This window comes from Phyllostomus hastatus, unplaced genomic scaffold (genome assembly GCF_019186645.2).
Source record: "Phyllostomus hastatus isolate PE091 unplaced genomic scaffold, TTU_PhHast_1.1 phas_contig_196, whole genome shotgun sequence".
Classification (NCBI taxonomy): Eukaryota; Metazoa; Chordata; class Mammalia; order Chiroptera; family Phyllostomidae; genus Phyllostomus; species Phyllostomus hastatus.
In genome coordinates, this window is record NW_025333709.1 from 31,856,788 (window position 1) to 31,874,879 (window position 18,092).

Genomic DNA, 18,092 nt, shown 5'->3' on the forward strand with positions numbered 1-18,092 from the left:
TGACCCATTTATTTCCCATTGGGAGCACTCAAGTGTCATCCATTATTGACCTGATTCCTGCTAACTGTGCAGTTGGGAACTGTAACTTTAAGGTTTAATTGGGGCCAAGGCTATAAGAACACAATGGTGTAAATTACAATTATCATCTAAAATTTTCCACAGGTCAAGAGGACAGTAAGAGCTTCATAAGTAAATGTCCTGTGCCTCAGTAGCTGATACAGTGGATATTTTTTTTTAAATAGCCACATCAATTTCCACTGGAATTAACACAGTTAGTCATCTTTGTTGGGCTAAGTGGTAAGTAAGTATGTCCCCATAATTGGGTTGTTAGTGTTTATACACAAAATTCCTTTCTCAAGATTTCTTTCCATTAACTGTCTATGATTTCCCTTGTCCTTCTTAGTTTGTCTCTTTTTACTCATTCAGAAATAACCAACTTATTAGGATAAATTGCTTCCTTTTGACTTCTCTCAAAAACACACACTTCCCTTTTTTCCTTTTGTGATAGCATTTCTTCTAAATTTCAAAATAGAAACCATAAGCAGAGTATTATTGGTAATACAAAGTTATACACTTTCAATAATTATTAAGAGTCGGGTTGTATACGCACAAGTTCTGAGAAGAGCCCAGAGAACAGATATAACTATTGTTCTGACTACTATTATTAGCAGATGGGTAAAGACAACAAAACAGTGGTCAACGACAATTTCCTGATGTCTTGGGACAGCTGTCTGCCCCTGGCGGCAGTGGCTTTCACCTTTGAGGGGTCTGTGCTGCCTGCGGTAGGGGGAGGTGAGTGTCAGACTGGGCAGACGCCCCTTTGCAGTCAGGCACCATTTTTTTTCTTTCTGAGAAATATGAACCTTGTATTATACCTTTAAGTTTAGCTGCACACAGATTAGTTAGTAATACTTGGTAAGGTCCCTTCCAATGAGGTAGGAGAGAGTCTTTAATTGATGTCTTTTCCAATGGACAATTTCTCCTGGTTGTAAGTCATGATCTTTGAAGTTTCCCTTTCCCAGCAGCACATTGTGAAATAAAATCAGTTATTAATTTATCGATTTCTTTAAGCTGGTTAATAAGTCCTTGATAATAATTCAGAAAGTCTCCATTTAGTAAGGTTGGTTCATATGGCCCTTTGTCCAGATGCGTAGGGTGACCAGTGACTATAAAATAAGGAAAAAGACCATGTTTACTGAAAGGAGTAGATTTCAGGTTGAGGAGCACTAGAGGGAGAGCTTCTGGCCAGGGGAGGTGAAAAGCTTTTAAATTTTTTCTAGTTGAGTTTTAATTACACCATTTGTACGTTTCGCCAGTCCAGAGGACTGGGGTGAGGAGCCCAGTGAAAATGCTGTTGCACAGGCCAAGCCTTGCAGACAGGCTGCGGTCTTTGCCTGGGGAAGTGAGTTCCTCGGTCACATAGTGACTGTCTGAGAAAACACACAGGTTGTAACTAACACGGATGTGTCTCCTTGAGACAGTGGCATTTGGATAAAATCCAATGACCACACTTCAGGTGAACCTAAAGGAAGGGGGAAATATTCTTGGGATCCGTGGAGTGATTTTCGAGGGTCATATTTTGGACACACAGGACGTCTTCTATATACTCTATGAGCTACAGAAGGAGAAGGTTTCCAGCAATACAGGGGTTGGCAAAAGTAGGTTTACAGTTATGAATACACAAAACAGAGTTTACTCTTGTATTATTTATTATGTATTATTTTCCATACAAACAACTGTAAACCTAGTTTTGCCTCCAGTCTGTATTATTTACTCCATGAAATCATATTCTAAGGACCTTGATGTGTTAGCTTAAGCACATGTTGAATGTAGGTAATTGAGCTCCTATAGGTGGATTGGTTTCCGATTGGGTCCAAACCAGATCTTCTTGTCTGGTTCAAGCCCCACCCCCTGTTTTCATATCCTCTTTTCTTCTTCTGTTGCTCTCTGTTGAAACTGTAAGAGACAGTCTCATTGACTTAATAGGAAGCAAGGGGCATTCTCCGGCCTGAATGATTTGGCTGTTTCATTTGGCCTATCTAGCTGCAGCATCAGTCACATGGTTTACTTTTCCTTCCACGGTGGCAGCATTTGAATGTCCTGGAATTTTGATAATTGCCCATTGTCTTGGTTGCTGCATGGAATCTAACAATTCCGCAACCAGTTTTTCATTCTGTATGGGCTGCTCTGAGGAAGTTAAGAAGCCTCGCTGCTTCCATAACATTCCAAAGTTGTGAGCTACACCAAAGGCATAGCAACTATCAGTGTAAATATTGGCTATTAGATCTTTGGCCGATTGACAAGCTTGAGTAAGAGTTAGAGCAATCAACTCACCCTATCGGGCAGATCTTATTCAAGTGAATAAAAACCTTCAGTTATATCCATCGTGGAGATTACTGTACATCCAGCTTGGTAATGTCCCTGTTCAACTTTCAGATGCGATCCATCTGTAAACCAAATTAAGTCAACTTTGTTAATAAGTTTCCTATAAATCATTCTGAGGAACAAGAAGGTGGTCAGTAAGCAAAATACACTAGTTGGATGTCTTCATCCTGCAAAGAAGGCAGCAAAATTGCTGGGTTAAGATTGTTACATCTTTCTTTTTTGAGAAAACACTAAATGACAATGACATTGGTGACTCAGAAGGCCTGGAGGCCCCAGGGGCCTTGGAGTGGAGGCCATGGCTGTTTTTCTGGAGGATTTGACAGTGGCATTTAGGGAAAGGTCATGACTGGGGTTCAGCCTGGGTTTGAAGCTGTGGGTTTCACAGAGGCCAGAACAAGGACAAGGAGTGGATTCTCATCACCAAGCTGGGCTACCTGGTCAAGGACATGGAGATCAAGTCTCTGGAGGAGCTTTGTCTCTTCTCCCTGACCATCAAGGAATCTGAGATCATTGACTTCTTCCTGGGGACATCCCTCAAGAGCAGGGCTTTTAATATTATGCTGGTGGAAATGCAGACACACACTGGCCAGAAGACCTGGTTCAAGACATGTATCTTTGTTGAGGTCTACAATGGACATGTTGGTCTGGGTGCTGAGTGCTCCAAGGAGGTAGCCTCTGCCATCTGTAGCGCCATCATCCCAGCCAAGATCTCTATTGTCCCCATGCAGTTAGGCTACTAGGGAAGTAAGATCGGCAAGCCCCACACCATGCCTTGCAAGGTGACCAGCTGCTATGGCTCTGTGCGGGCACACTTCATCCCCAAGCCTAGGGACACTGGCATTGTCTCAGCAACTCTGTCCAAGAAGCTGCTGCTGATGGTTGGTATTGGCAACAGCTACACCTCAGCCAGGAACAGCACTGCCACCCTGGGCAATTTCGCCAAGGCCACCTTTGATGCCATCTCCAAGACCTACAACTACCTCACTTCGACCTCTGGAAAGAGACCATGCTCACCAAGTCTCCCTACCAGAAACTTACTGACCATCTTGTAGAGAACTACACCAGAATTTCTGTCCAGAGGACCCCAGCTCTAGCTGTGGCTGCCACATAATTTAATACAGGAAAAAAGAAATGAATTAAGCCTGTGTGTTTTGTTTTTTTTTTAAGACTGTTACATCAAGTTCAAGTAATATTCGGGGCAGAAAGCAAGAGTAGGTCCTTAGAAGCCAGTTGACTGACAGAAGTGTTGAGCGCAATGAGAGTTCAGTGGAAACTCGACAGAAAGAGGAGCACAGATAGAGGAGAGCGCGTGACTGCCTTCTGTTCATTTGCAAGGCATGGCTGCAGTGGAGGTGGGTGTCCTGCAAGACGGGAACAGTTTAGCTACTGAGTCTGACTACTGACTGTAATATTCTGCAGGTCTGTGATGATCTCCATGCTTTGTATTTATTTATTAAACAGATTATTTATTTATTTTTAGAGAGCAGGGAAGGGAGGGAGAAAGAGAGGGAGAGAAACATTGACGTGAGAGGGAAACATTGATTGGTTGCCTCTCGTTCATGTCTGAACCAAGACCTGGGCCCAAAACCCAGACATGTCCCCGCACCAGGAATCAAGCCAGCACCTTTTTGCTTTGTGGGATGATGCCTGTCCAGCTGAGCCACACTGGTCAGGGCATGCTATCTGAGTTTTTGAGTTAAAAACTCCTTAAGTATTTCCTTTACTTTTATGTGTAAAAATGAAAAAGGTTTATATATAAGGCGTCTCAGAGAAGGAGATTTAAATAGTTCTGTTTTTAGAGACTTTACAGCTTGGTTCCCTTCAAGGTTCCATTGAGTTGGATCAGATGAATCTGATTTTAATAAGACACAGAGGCTGGGCCATTAACGAATAATTTGGAATCCAATTGGGACAATACCCAGTCAGACCTAGGAGCACTCTAAGCTGTTATAATAGTTAATTGTGTCCTCTTGAGAGTCTAATATGTCCTAGAGCATAAAAGTAAATCATTCATATATTGGATTAGAGTGGAATTTCTGGGAAACTCAACATCATCCAAATCAGCCATTAGTATCTGAAAGAATAGGTGGAAGTCTTTGTATGTCCCTGGGGCGTTATTGTCCAAGTCAACTCCCAGTCTTCCCAGGTGAAAGGGAAGAGGTATTTACTGTTTGTTTTCTTAAAACAGAAATGCTGAAAACGGCACTACATAAATCTATCACTGAAAAATATTGGTAGTCTGCAGGAAGAGCTGATGATAGAGTATGTGGGTTTGAATCATAGGATGTCTAGGAATGAGTTTTATTTTTAAAAAGATTTTATTTATTTATTTTTAGAGGGAAAGGAAGGGAGGGAGAAAGAGGGGGAGAGAAACACCGATGTGTGGTTGCCTCTCATGTGCCCTCTACTGGGGACCTGGCTCACAACCCAGGCATGTACCCTGACTGGGAATCGAACTGGTGACCCTTTCGTTTGCAGGAGTACTAACTCCACTGAGACACACCAGCCAGGGTGGAATAACTATTTTAGATATAGCTCTAAGATTTTGTGCAAATCTCCATCCTTCTCTATTGGGTTATTTTACAGGAAAGATAGGAGAATTACAGGGACACATACATGGAATTATAATCCCCTCTTAAAGTAATCTTGCAAAATGAACTTAATTCCAGCTAGTGCATCAGGCCTTAAAGGATATTGGTGAATATTAGGTAGAGGCAAAGTGTTGTCAATAGTTATTTTAACGGGAGTGGCTGATTGCGTCTTACTCATTCTGTCCTGGGGAAGGTCCGAAGTTGCACTGGAACCTCCTGTAACAAACATGCAGTCATTCTCAAGACTGGTTTCCTTTGTGGGAGTTCCTTTAAAATCACTATCTCCTCAATTAATTCAGCATTTGATTTATTTAGTTCTAAATAGATTTCACCCTCTGGGAAAAGAATATGTGGGCATCATTGATTTCAATGAAGTCTTACCATCTCAGGTAAATTGGGGAAGATTTGAAGAGCAAAAATATATGCTGCCCTGTGACATTTCCTAGTTAACAGGGAACAGATTGATTGGACATTGGTTGATTAGCTAGGCCTAGCATTTGGACAGAAACTTTACTCCAAGGCAGAAGGCAACTTAGCTGAAGAAGGTTAAGAATAGATAAGGTAGCCTCATTATCTATTGTACAAGGGCCTTAGTCATTTCCCCTTTTAAGGTAATTTACATTTCTCCTGAAGTATCAGTAAGGGGAAGGGGAAATTCCCTCTCTTGGTCCTGGAACAGCCCTGTGCTTACTTCTGTTTTTTTGTTTTTCCAAATCCCAGTTGTTTTCTACAACCCTTTCTAAGGCGACTTGGCATTTTATAATAAGGACAAACTCCCCTGTCCCCTTGTCTGAGAGACTTTTGGGAAGGTCTGACCTGATTTGCTTAATTGCTAGAGCTATCATTTCATGATTTTGGCACCTTTGTCTTTCTCTCTTTTGAATAGTTTGAGATAGTTGATCAGCTAGAATGGCCAGTTTATTGGTATGCAGGATCAGCCAGTTTAACATATATTGTAAGAAGAATTATAAGCTCTTCCTCTAGTCCTTCCAAAAATGCTGATTTAATAGGGATCATTTTAATGACCCTTAAAACTATCTGAAGACAGGCCCGAGTATTGTTTGAAAGTTTTCTGGAATGTTCAAAATCAAGCACTGTTTCATCTGGCTCTCTTGCATTGCTGGGTCTTGGTCTTGGTCTTGGTCTTGGACTTGGTCTTGGTCCTGTCCATTCTCCAGGGAAAAAATGTCAGGGATGGTTTGGAAAAGCTGGTGGGCTAATTCCCTGCATTTATCCTGGTGTGTCTCTATTTTTGGTTTTGTTTGTGTGTGTGTTTGTTTTCTTTCTTTTTCTTTTTTTACTTTGGAGAGAGAAAGGAAGGGAGGGGGGAGGGAGCGACGGTGGGGGGGTTGAAGAGAGGCAGACAGACAGACGGACTTGTTGTCCCACTTATTTAGGCATTCAATGGTTGAATCTTATATGTTCCCTGACTGGGGATCAAACCCACAACCTTGTCATACCCGGACGGCGATCTAACCAACTAAGCTACCCAGTCAGGGCTATCTCTCTCTGTTGTAAAAAGTCCTTTACAGGAGTCTCTCAGCAGACCTTATTTACCTATGTGTTGATCTCCTTTCAGAAACCAGTAGGTGCATTAATTGGAATAGGTCAGAGCAGCCAGGACCGTATCTTCTAGCAGTTAAACCAAATCCCTTTGTGAACCCATTGGGGTCCTGGAGAGGGCTGGGGAAACCGATAGGTGGATTTCTTAATTCTGTTCTAGTCCATGGAATGCATACAATAGCTGGTTCCCCTCTGCCTTACACCAGGTTTTCTCCAAAGGGAGCTGCCAGGGTTTTTTATTCTGAGTTTCCCTTAGGAGCTGCCGTGGAGGAAGTACGTGTGGACTAGAGAGAGAAGATAAAGGAGGAAAGAAGAGTAAGTCCCGACCACAAAGTGAAGGACGACCCAGCGGGGCAGGTGAGGAAGAGGGGGGAGGGGGTGTTGGCACTGAGCAGCTTCGGAACCTTCTTTAATTCAGAGACAGTCTTTCAACTCTCCTTACTAACACCCTGGAGAGAAGAAAGTCTCCCTGTGTTGCATTTCAGAGGTTTCTATTTGCCAATTGAGGTAAGCCTCTCCTTCGTTCAGTTTGATTTTAGAGCCCGCTTTTTTCCCCACTATTGGGAAGGATGGTGCCTGTGCATGCATGCACACACACACACACAAATGTAGGTGTTAAAAGAACTTCACGTTGGCCATCTTATTGAGCGGATACCACTTTTTGGTTAAATGTTCCCATTTCTGTAAGTACTTGCAAGCAAAGGCTTCCCAGACGTTGTACACAGTACATGTGCAGGAGAACTAGTGGGAGCAGCTGTATGAAGCCACATTGGCCTTGGAGGCGTGATTTTCCAGGTTAAGTTTAGTTTTCTTTTGAGACCTGCAGAGTCTGGACAAATTCCTAGGGGAACTGTGGAGCGGGTTGAAGTGTGCTGCTTATGGGTTGGGCTCCAAGGGCCTGTCAGCACCCAGGTCACTTGAACCCTCTGCTTAGGTGTATAATGCTACCATGAGGACTCGGAGCACCAGGTAACCAGCCTTCATGTGTGTGTGTCGTCAGGCTAGCCAGTTCTTTAATTGCAGTTGTGCTGGAATTCCCTATAAAGCTCTGCTCATTTGGAGCGGTACCCTCAAATGCCTCCACATAGATTTTGCGTCCCCTAAAGATACCTAAAATTCAAGCTGGAGGTAGGAAATGCCCTTTATCTTCAGAGCCGAACACGTTTAGACTCTCATTTATTCAGCAAAAGGCTTTGTTCAGATTCACAGTAGGTGGTTCCAGTTGAAAAGGAAAATGGAGAAATCAGCCACCCATTTTTTCCCCTCCGGCCCCTGAGTTATCTTAACCCTTATCCTTAGCTGGATTACCTCTATCCTTAACCTTTAGTGTTACCCCAAGGTTTTTTTCTTAAGAACAGCTCAAATAATGTCTGGGCCTCTTACCTTAAAACAGGGAGGTCCAGAATTCCAAGAAAAACTCACCCAAGTTCACCTGACACGCAGCGAGGAGCGGGCACAATGGGACAATGGGCCACGCTGGTCCCCAGCACCCAGTCCAGGTCCACAGCGTGGTCCTCAGGGGACTCCTCTGGGATCCTGCCAACTCTGTGAAGTTCAGTTCCATGAAAGAACGTCCAGCCTATCTGAGCCAAAATGATGACAATTGCTGGGAAGCAACACCTCAATGGATGGAGAAAATTCTTTAAAGAATGGCAGTTTTCCCTGGCTGATGCTGGTCAGTGGGTTGAGTAAAGGGCTGAGAACCAAAAGGTCACCAGTTTGATTTCTGGTCAGGGCACATGCCTGGATGGTGGGCTGGGCACCCAGTTGGGGCCTGTATATCTGTATATCTACAAATGTTTCTCTCCCTCTCTTTCTCCCTCCCTTCCCCTCTCTCTAAACAGATAAACAAAATCTTAAAAAGAAAAGATCGTAGTTTTGCAACTTATTTTATGCATTAGAATCAACCCTGCTTAGGTCTTTGCGTGATCTGAAATCCAGATGTGGGTACAAATGTATATTTAAGAGTATAAATAAGGTAAAAATCTAGTATTGCCTGTCATATAATAATTAAGGGTTATGTGAAATTGCGGGGGAAGAACAAAATTTACTTTACTTCCCAGGTTCTTCTGGCTGGTCTAGTAAATCAAATAGACATGAGACAGATTAATGAAAGAAAATAACCAAGTTTAATACATATATGTGTATGGGAACCCTGCATCCACGAGAGAGTCAGAGACCCCACATGCCCGAAAAGTTCCGAGAGAGAAGGGAGATCAGGCACAGAAGACTTCCCAAGCCAGGCATCACGTGAGGTGCCTTGGGAGCTTCAAAGGGTCACTGCAGGATAAGAAGAGCAGATGTTCAGTAAAGAGAAGTTTGCCTCGCCCTGTAGATAGATCAGAACACATTATTTCTGATAATCTCCCATTATCAGCAAGGCCTCTAATTCAAGTTCTTCCAGGAAGTCAGAGGAGGGGAAGGAGATTCTTTTGAGGCTGCTGCTCAAGCTGCTTTAGTGCAAAACAATCTGCTTACAACAGAGACACATCTTGGGCTGATTCGCTCTGACCACCTCCCCACCCCATCAAAATTTGTTGGTGGTAGGTTAAGGGAGCGGGATAAAGCAAAGCAGGAAATCCCAGTTGATTGGAGAAAAAATAAAATGGAGAGACAGATACTTCTTTATACTGGTGGATCCAGGATACTTGATTATTAACATAGCAGCACGTAGAGATGGTACTCGGGGAACAAGATTACAGTGAGGGCTCTGTGGTCTCCTGCTCTGGTGGGGTAGGTATGATGTGAGGAGTCTGGGAAAGGAGATTACTCTGAGATTCCAAGAATATGTTATCTTATAGATGCAAAGAGACAATAGACAGGCTCAGTTTGGGTAAAGGTTGACCTTTGTCAGGGAAGCTGCGGGCCCAGGACGTGACTACCGTCATGAGCTGTTTTTAGTTAGGAATTGTTATGTTCAGACCATCCTTTGTGATTACCTTTGGTTTCCGAGTTAGTAAGGCCTGCCCTGCAGGCCTCCTCCAAGCGTGTCTGGTGTAGAGTATGTGACCCCTTTTTGGTCCACAAGATCAAGCTTGGCTGCATTTAACAGAAAAACTCAAAATAAGAGGCTTAACAAGATAGAATTTTGTTTCTCCTTTATTTCAAGAAGACAGTAGGCTATCAGGGTTTGTTTGGAGGTTTACAGGTCAGGGACTTTTTATTACACTATTGTGCACAATTTCCATTTTTAGAGTTGCCTCATAGTATAAGAAGGCTGCTGAAGCTCCAGTCATACGCCTGTTTTCCATCCAGCAAAAAGATTGGATTGAGAAGAATGTGCCCTTTACTATTAAGATTGCTTGGCAGTTGCACTCACAACTTCTGTTTACATCCCAGTGACCAGAAGCTTTCTTAATGACCACATCTGACTGCAAGAAAGATTGTGAAAGATAACTTTTGTCCCGTGATGGGGGTAAGGGAGGGATAGCAAAAAACCGGAGGCTCAATTACTGAGAAAGGAGAATGATCATTTGAGGATAGCATGCAATCTTTGTCACTGCCACCTTATGCATACAGTTCCTGAAAGGACCCCTGCCTCGACATCTCTGGTGCAAGGTGAGGCTAGGAAAATATCCTCAGGACAAGGACCTGGTTTCCACCCCACTGGGGTCTTTGGCTGATCTGAAATCCAAAGGTGGGTACAAAGTTAACTTAAGAGTATAAATAAGGGCCCTGGCTGGCATAGCTCAGTGGATTGAGCTCAGGCTGCGAACCAGGCATCGCAGGTTCGATTCCCAGTCAGGGCACATGCCTGGGTTGCAGGCCACGGCCCCCAGCAACCACACATTGATGTTTACCTCTCTCTCTCTTTCTCCTTCCCTTCTCTAAAAATAAATAAAATCTTAAAAAATATATAAATAAAGAATAATTTAGTATTACCAGTCACATAATAATTAAAACCCTCATGTTTTCATAGAGTATTTGTAATCACTCATGCGTACAAAATCACCAGATAGGTCTAGCCAAGGTTTGTAATTTTGAACTTTAAGTTGACACAGCTCTTTAAATTCAACTAACTCCCATTGTATGAATTCACAGACAATGGCTGAGTATTTAGGAGATAAGGATCCTTGGTTGTTTCTTCTCAGCATCTTTTTTGTCCACCAGAAAATGCTGGAGTTACTTAAAATTCTGTTCTGGATTTTCTCCTTGTTTTAATCCTTCCTTTCTGAGCTTTCCCAAATGTATCATGTCTAAGAGTATGACCTGGCTGGTGTGGCTCAGTGGATTGAGTGCTGGCCTGCGAACCAAAGGGCTGCAGGTTCAATTCCCAGTCAGGGCACGTGCCTGGGTTATGGGTCAGGTCCCCAGTTGGGGGCCTGTGAGAGGCAACTGGTCAATGTATCTCTCGCACATCAATGTTTCTCTCCTTCCCTTCCCATTTCTCTAAAAATAAATAAATACAACCTTAAAAAAAAAGGGTAGACTCATCTTTTGCCTTCCCAAATTTGTGTTCCTTTTGTCCTCCCACTGAGTAAACAACACGAGCTTTGTCTTGAGCCAGGGACTCTACTCTCCCTCACGGTTCACATTCAATTGAGACTGCCAGGCATTCTACTTCCTTCTCTCCGATCCATTTTCTCCAGTCCCCTGCCATCAGCACCAGGGCCAGGAGCCTCCATGCCTCCTGGTGACACCCATGCTGATCTTGCCTAAAATTCAACTCTGCCCCAGTCCTGCCCCTCCGTAAATGAACTCTGGTAGTTTCAAAAGATTAAATCTAGACTCTTAACATGGCCTGGACAGCTCCATGACCTGGCCTCTCTCTTGGTCCTTCTCATTGGACCTTCACACATTTCAAATTCCAGCCATCCCAAACTTCTTTGACATCTGATGACCTCATGCCCTCTTCCACCGTTAAGCCCATACACATTAGATTCCTCCCCAGCAAGATTCTTATTCGTCTTACTTTCAGAGAGACGACTCTTCCCTCTAAGTTGTCCTCTCTGCCCCACAAGTCAGAGCTAGGCTCCTCTGTGCTCTGACACCACCGTGTACCTCTAACATTTGCTCATGGCAACTTTGTGTTGAAGCGATTGTTTGCTCTACTAACCTATAACCCCATGCAGGCAGGGCTGTATCCTTAGCACTTGGGACAGAGGCTTGGGCATATTAGGCTCAGTAAGTATTGTCTTCAGTTGGATTAAGGCAAGCTCCTCTCAGCCCTCGGTGCAGATCCCGGCTATACACATTTTGGAGAGTTTGGGGAGGTCGTGTGGCCCGTGACTCAAGACTTTCCTTGGTCTGCTTTCTCTGGCCAATTTCTTCATAACAGTGTCACAAAGAAATGAGTGTTCTAATGGATGCTCCTCAAAACTCAGCAGTGAGCCTGCAATGGGGGAAACCCAGGTGCCAAATGAGAGTAGTCTAGTAAATTCCCCGAAGGCAAGAACCATAGCCATTCCGCCTGCTTCTTTATCCCTAATGCCTAATATCAAGCCAGACACAAGGCAGATAGATGCTCAATGAGCATTTCTTGAATCCATGAAGCAACACTCCAAAGCTGAGAAGAAATTCTGATCAGCACATGCCATACATTTTTGATGAATCAAAATGTGGAAAAAGAAACTCTTCTAAAATTAAGATTGGGGGAAGTCACATCGGGGAGGGTGGCTACATGTGAGAAGCATACATGGGACACCTCGCCCCACCAAGTGGGTTCTCTAGAAGTCAGGGGGTCTCGTGTATACCCCTGCAAGGCACCCAAGGGTTCCTTCATGGAGCCTCACCTCAAGTTCCTCAAGACCTCAGCTTTCCTTCTTTCTGGGTTCACTGCAGAGTTCCTGACTGATATTGCCAGGCCTGTCTGCTCATTTTCAGCTGCTTTTTCTGATCCTTCCTGGCTCCACCCACTCCTTCTTGCCTTCCTCCCTGGGCCTGTTTTTTGAGAGGGCCTGACACATTAGGGGGCAGTACCCGGGCACTCGGGTGCCCCTGCCCCACCCTTGTGAAATAGAATATGAAATAGAAAACCAACAGACCTCCCAGCTTTTGAGGCCGATCCAAGAGAACTAGAGATGAACGTGACAGTGACCGTGTCCGTGGAAAAGTTGGAAGAAGGAGGAGAAAGAAAATGTATTAGCTTCTTCCCTGGCTTCATACACATCATCTCATTTAATCACAACAATCCGGACATTACACCTACTTGTACAGATGAGGAAACGGGGGGTTCAGAGGAATGAGCTGTCTTCATCAGATCACACAGCAACTGGAACCCGGGACCAGGCAGATCCTGGCACTGCTATACGCAACTTGCTCAACCCCCAGATTTTGTTTGCTCCTCTCTTAAATGAGGATAATCATGCACAACCCAGAGAGTTGTCTTGAGGATTAAATAAAATAATACACTGATTAAGTAATGTGGCTCACATTCAAACTTACGCACTATAATTAGTGTAATTGTGGAACCCAGGTTCCAATGGCTTATTGGCTTTCCACTTCACAGTGCCTCTCTGGCAGATTTTTTTTTTTTCCTTTTTTAAATCACAGGGCTCTGCTGTACTTGTACTCCTGGGACTTCCAGAGGACAAGGCCCTTTCTTCAGTCAGGCTGACCTAAACAGAGCCGGCCCCCTCTTTCCCCTCCCAAGCCACAGCTGTGCCTTGGAAAGCTGGATGGCTGAGGCGCCTAATGGAGAGCAGACCTCCCAAACTCCTCAGTCCCTCCCCTCCCCTGACGGTGGTTTTCAAGTTAAAAGCACTAAGCGCTAAGGCCTAAAGAGGAGAGGGGAGCAGGAGACAAACACGTTAAGGAAGTGAGGCCCTCTCCCTAGGAGAAGGGTATCAAAAGTCCAGATCCAGAGCCGCATCTTTCCCACCTCTGAGGAGCACAGGCCCTTCTAGGCTGGGCGGCCCACAACCAGAGCTTGCCCTGTCCGGTCCTCGTGGAGGTCCGCAGGCCGGTCGTAGTGTTTGCAACCCCTGGAGAGGGTGCAGCTGCGCACTTGCCCAGGGAACCGCTTGCTACTTCTCTCCGGAGACAAATCGAGAGAGAACGAGAGAGAGCGAGCGCCCCAGAAGGGACGCTGCACCCTTAGGTCCAGCGAACAACTGGAAGAAAGGGAAATGTGCAAGGAGGTCTGGAAGGAGAACTGTCACCCCAAGTGGCACATGCCCGTGGAGACCCTGTTGGAGAACTCCTCCTGCCCTTTTTCCAAGACTTGGGCGCCTCTGAATTCTGAGTGTGTGAACAGGCTCAGAGCAGACTTCAAGCCTCAGCTGGTTCAGACCCCAGGCAAGGGCCGCGCGCTCACCCGTCTCCCCGCCGGAACCCCACATCTGTGCGCCGTCTCCCCGCGGGAACCCGACATCTGTGCGCTCCATCCACAAGCCTCTTCAGAGTCTTCCCCGCGAAGGATCCCTTCGCTGGGCCCAGCGAGGCGGTTCGCGGGCAAGAATTGAAGAGGGTGGAGGAAGGAAGGGGCCGTTAGCACGGTTTTCTTTGGCAAAGCACCAGAGGGTCCTTTATTTTCAAACCAGGAAGCTAGAAATGTGTTCCCACCCCATCAAAAATCACAAGTTTGTTTACATGTAATTTTCACAACTAACGGCTTCGAAAACTGCTACAGCCCTGGGTCTACTAAGGCAACAGGACCTGCGCTCTTCTGCCAGGAAAGTCGAATGGGGGTGGAGCTGACAGCCGAGGAGGACGAGGGTAGAAACAAAAAGCCAGCTCCGCGGGAAACGCCCCCGAAAGCCGTAGGTGGGACGCCGGGAGCCGCCGCCGGTTACCACGGGGTGGGGTGGGGGGGTGGGGTGGGGACTGCAGAGCGAGCCTGGGAGGCAGGGGAGGGGGGGGGGTTGTTTTTGTTTTCAGTGACCATTTTGAGTTGGTTGTAAAACGTTTGCGGGTGCCCGCTTTGTGATGGCTGGCTCGACCACATTTCTGTCTCAGACGCTCGCGTCCAATTTCTTGCGGCCGGAGGGCCTGGACGTGCGAGGCCGCGCCAGCCCCGCCGCCGTCCCCGAACCTCCCGGTCCAGCGCGGCCCCAGGGTCGGGCCTCCTCCCAGAGGGTCGCAGCCGTCCCGACTCCCGGTTTGAGGAGAGAACGCCCCTTCTTAACCCCACGATTACTCCTGAAGGAAACAACACAAGAGGTTGAAAACCAAAATCCGGGTGCGGGCTGGGACCTTCGCACGGCGGCGCAAGCCAGCGACGGTCACCCCTCGGGGAGCACAGGGCAGCCTGGCCCCCCACGGTGTCCTGGGCAGAAGCCGACGAAGACAAGACCCCGCAGTCCACGTTGGCCAGGCCCCGCTAGTTGCCGGGTGCGGCTCCAGGACCACCCAGGACACCCGGCGTCCGGGGAACAATCTGGAAGCATCTTAGAACAACACCGGCGGAGCGCGGCTGGGCCAGCCCCAGCGCCCCACCCCCTCCCTCGAGCCGGGCCGGCGGCGGCAGCAGACCCGACCTCTCCCCGGGCCTCGGAGCCGCGGAGGAGAGCGCACGGCAGGGTCCCAACTCCGCGGAGCAGTGGGAGGGGCGGCCGAGTGGGGGCTGCGGGCAGGACTCATTTTAAGGAAGGAACCGCCTCTCTCCGTGGGTCTCCAGCCTGAGGTTGCTCCTGACCACTGGGCTTGTTTTGATTTTGCAGGGAAGGCAGATGTTGACCTCTCCCCATCTTTGCTCGGCCCAGACGCGGCGACATCTTCCCCCAACCATTTGCTTCCCCGCGCCACCCCCCACCGGTGCCCCATCCCAGGAGTCAGCTCCCCAGGCCTTTAAACCTTCTGGAATGTCACACATGGAAACCTTTAGCAAATGTTTGTTAATGATCATAACAAAGGCATCATTCAAATTAGACAGGTAATTACTACCAGAAGGACAACCGGGTGCTCACTTGCTCATCCACTCGCTCTGTTTTAAACTCGCGAGGAGTTAGGCCAGAAGACAGCCCCCGCCTCGCCTCCTTTTCGGGCATAAGCGCCTCCGAAGTGAACCGTGAAGTCACTATTTGTGGGCCAGAGCGCGGGGGTCCTGCGTTCAGGAGACTCCGGTGCGCCAGGGCGGGCACTGTCCGGGCCACAGAGCAGGCCTTCGGTGGGTAGCTCCCGGACTCGCCTTCTACCCTCTTGCGTACTTGATATAAAAACTCAGATCTCAACTTCTTAAATAGCCTGAAAGCCAGTACCCTCTTTTCCCTATTATTACGCATTCTAATTTTTATGGGGGTCGTTAGTCCCCGTTCGTTATCTACAAACATTACGGTATCCTGTTAGCATTCCGAACAAGGGGCTGTTCATATATTTGCCTTCAATGATTTCCTGAAGGAACATGTGGAAGTAATAGTGAGCCGTGCAGTCAGTCACCCGAACTGAAGATGCACAAGAGGCGGGAGCGCATGAGAGCCGGGTAGTGGGGCCCCTGGCCCAGCCCCGGGTGCCTTCCTGAGCCTAACACCCCGGCAGCCGGTCCCAGTTAAGCCCAGCACCCCTTGGAGTACTTCTCTGTGACCCTTCTCTGCCCACTGTCCCGCGTCCACCTTCCTGATGGAGGAGAAGGTGATGGCTGGCCAACGTTCCAGTCTTAACCTGGCCCAGGGAATTCTTACTGTGGTGGGGTGAAGGTAAAGGATCACCCGTGCCCCTCAACCCCCCTCCAGCGAATTCAGAATTGGGGCAGGCCAGGAGGTTAATGCGCTCCCCTCCCCCGCCCTCGTTGGGAAGCCCCACTGCGCTCCGTCTGGTTACTGGAGCGTCAGCGCCCCCTTTCCTCCGCGAGCAGGATCGTTGTCTCGCCGCGCGCCTTGGGAATAGGGTTTGGGGCTGCAGTCCCAGCCCTGCGGCGTAGGCAGGGTCCCACCCACGCGGCGAGAGAGAAGGAGCTCGGGTCAGGTCAAAGTGCACCCTCCTGCTGAGCGCGGAGGTGGCGAGTGCGTCGCGGACGATTCTCCAACGCCCAAGCCGGAGCCTTTTAATGTAGGTGAGAGAAGCCGGGGCAACTTGCAACCCCGAAAACAAAGACCCGTTAGAGGTCGTTCTGTCGGAGACCGTTCCAAATCTACACAGACCCTTGATTCTTTGCACCTTCTTTAAAACTCGTTTTCGAAACAAACAAGCAAGCAAACAAGCAAACAAACAAACAAATCTCCCCACCCCCAACCCCAGTCTTCCTATGGGGCTCAACAGTTTGTCTAATCTCATTAAAGGATTAGCAGCCACAGGGCACTTTTCCTGACAGACCTCAGGTTCAAACGACCCAACCGCTTGGGGTTGGGGACCTCTCCTGAGGGCCCAGTTTCTAGATGGGCTGGGAATTTCTGCAGAAAGCACACTTCTCGACCCCAGACTTATGTTCTCTCGGGGCATTTAGTACTATTTTACGTGTCGTTTTCTTCCAAGGGGATACCAAGCAACATAGCAGAGTAGGAAATACCATCCCCCCCAACGAGGAGGTAAACTCATCGGGAAATGAGGAGCAGTTTGTATTTTCACGAACATCTTTCTCCGCGAAGCATCAACGCCTCCCCTTCCCGCCACCCCCAATCCATCTGGTCCGCTTCTCCCCGCCCCCCCAGTTGTTGTCGAAGGCTGGGGGGTTGGGGCTGGACCCCCTGATTGCGTAAGAGCAGCAGCGAAGGCACAGTCTGAAGGTTGGGAGTGTCAGAGAGCACTGAGTTCTTGGAAACTTTTATTTTGAAGAGGCCAAGGGGGTGGGGCTTCATTTCCTGACAGCTATTTACTTAGAGCAAATGATTAGTTTTAGAAGGATGGACTATAACATTGAATCAATTACAAAACGCGGTTTTTGAGCCCAATTCAGTTGGAGCTAGAGGGAGAGAAACAGAGGAGGGGATCACAGGAGAGGACTACAGGCCGTGGACACACTTTTTACTACACATGTAGGATTTTCATTTCGAATTGACATAACAGGAGAAGGTAAGGGAGAAGAAAAAAAATGATTTTTGTTTCTAAGAGCAGTCCCTGTCAGGCCCTTTGGGCTAGAAGAAGTGAAGTAACTTCACTCAAACTTTGACAATGAGGAAAAAACAAAATTGGAGTTGAATTCCAGTGGAATGTCCAGAAAGTAATTTATTTTGAATAAATTTCAGTTGGAAGGAAGATAACCATAGAGTTCGAAAGTCTAAGGATTTAAAAAAAAACATTTTCCAGACCTATTTTTAAAAGCAGTGTTTTTCTAACAACTCTATGGCCTCCCAGAGAAATTGTTTAGGCGCACATTTTTGAGGTTTCCTTTGGGGCTGGGGTGGAATTAGCGTATACTGGGACGAGCACCAAGTAATGCTGTGAGTGGGGGCCGAGGTGTTTGCCCTCTTTTTGGCAGTGGGTCCTGGAAGACAACAGGTTTTTAATGAGTATTTTTCATTCCTCGCTCGCGGTTTGGCGGGACAACGTTGCCGCTGGTGGCATGGAGCGCGGCTGAAACACCGGGGAAGGTGGGGACGGAAGAGCGCCGAGGGGGGCGGGGGAGGGGTTGCGGGAGGATTGGAGTGAAGGGCTCGGCTGGAGGAGGCTGGACCTTGGGTGCCCGCTGGGCGCAATCGGCGCCGGCCCAGGGCGCATAATTACTGGACGGCGCAGCGCCGG

At 47.4% G+C, this 18,092-nt stretch overlaps 1 protein-coding gene and 1 pseudogene across 1 annotated transcript in view; both read left to right on the top strand.

Moving 5' to 3' along the window:
- The first annotated feature begins 671 nt into the window (after window positions 1–671).
- Window positions 672–3,496, top strand: LOC123815617 (annotated as a pseudogene).
- Window positions 3,497–17,267: 13,771 nt separating this feature from the next.
- PDGFRA (platelet derived growth factor receptor alpha) overlaps window positions 17,268–18,092 on the top strand; it is a 46,820-nt gene continuing 45,995 nt past the window's right edge. The window contains exon 1 of the mRNA XM_045833913.1: window positions 17,268–17,423. The gene's annotated coding sequence lies outside the window, so the exon portion shown is untranslated. The remainder of the gene's footprint in view (window positions 17,424–18,092) is intronic.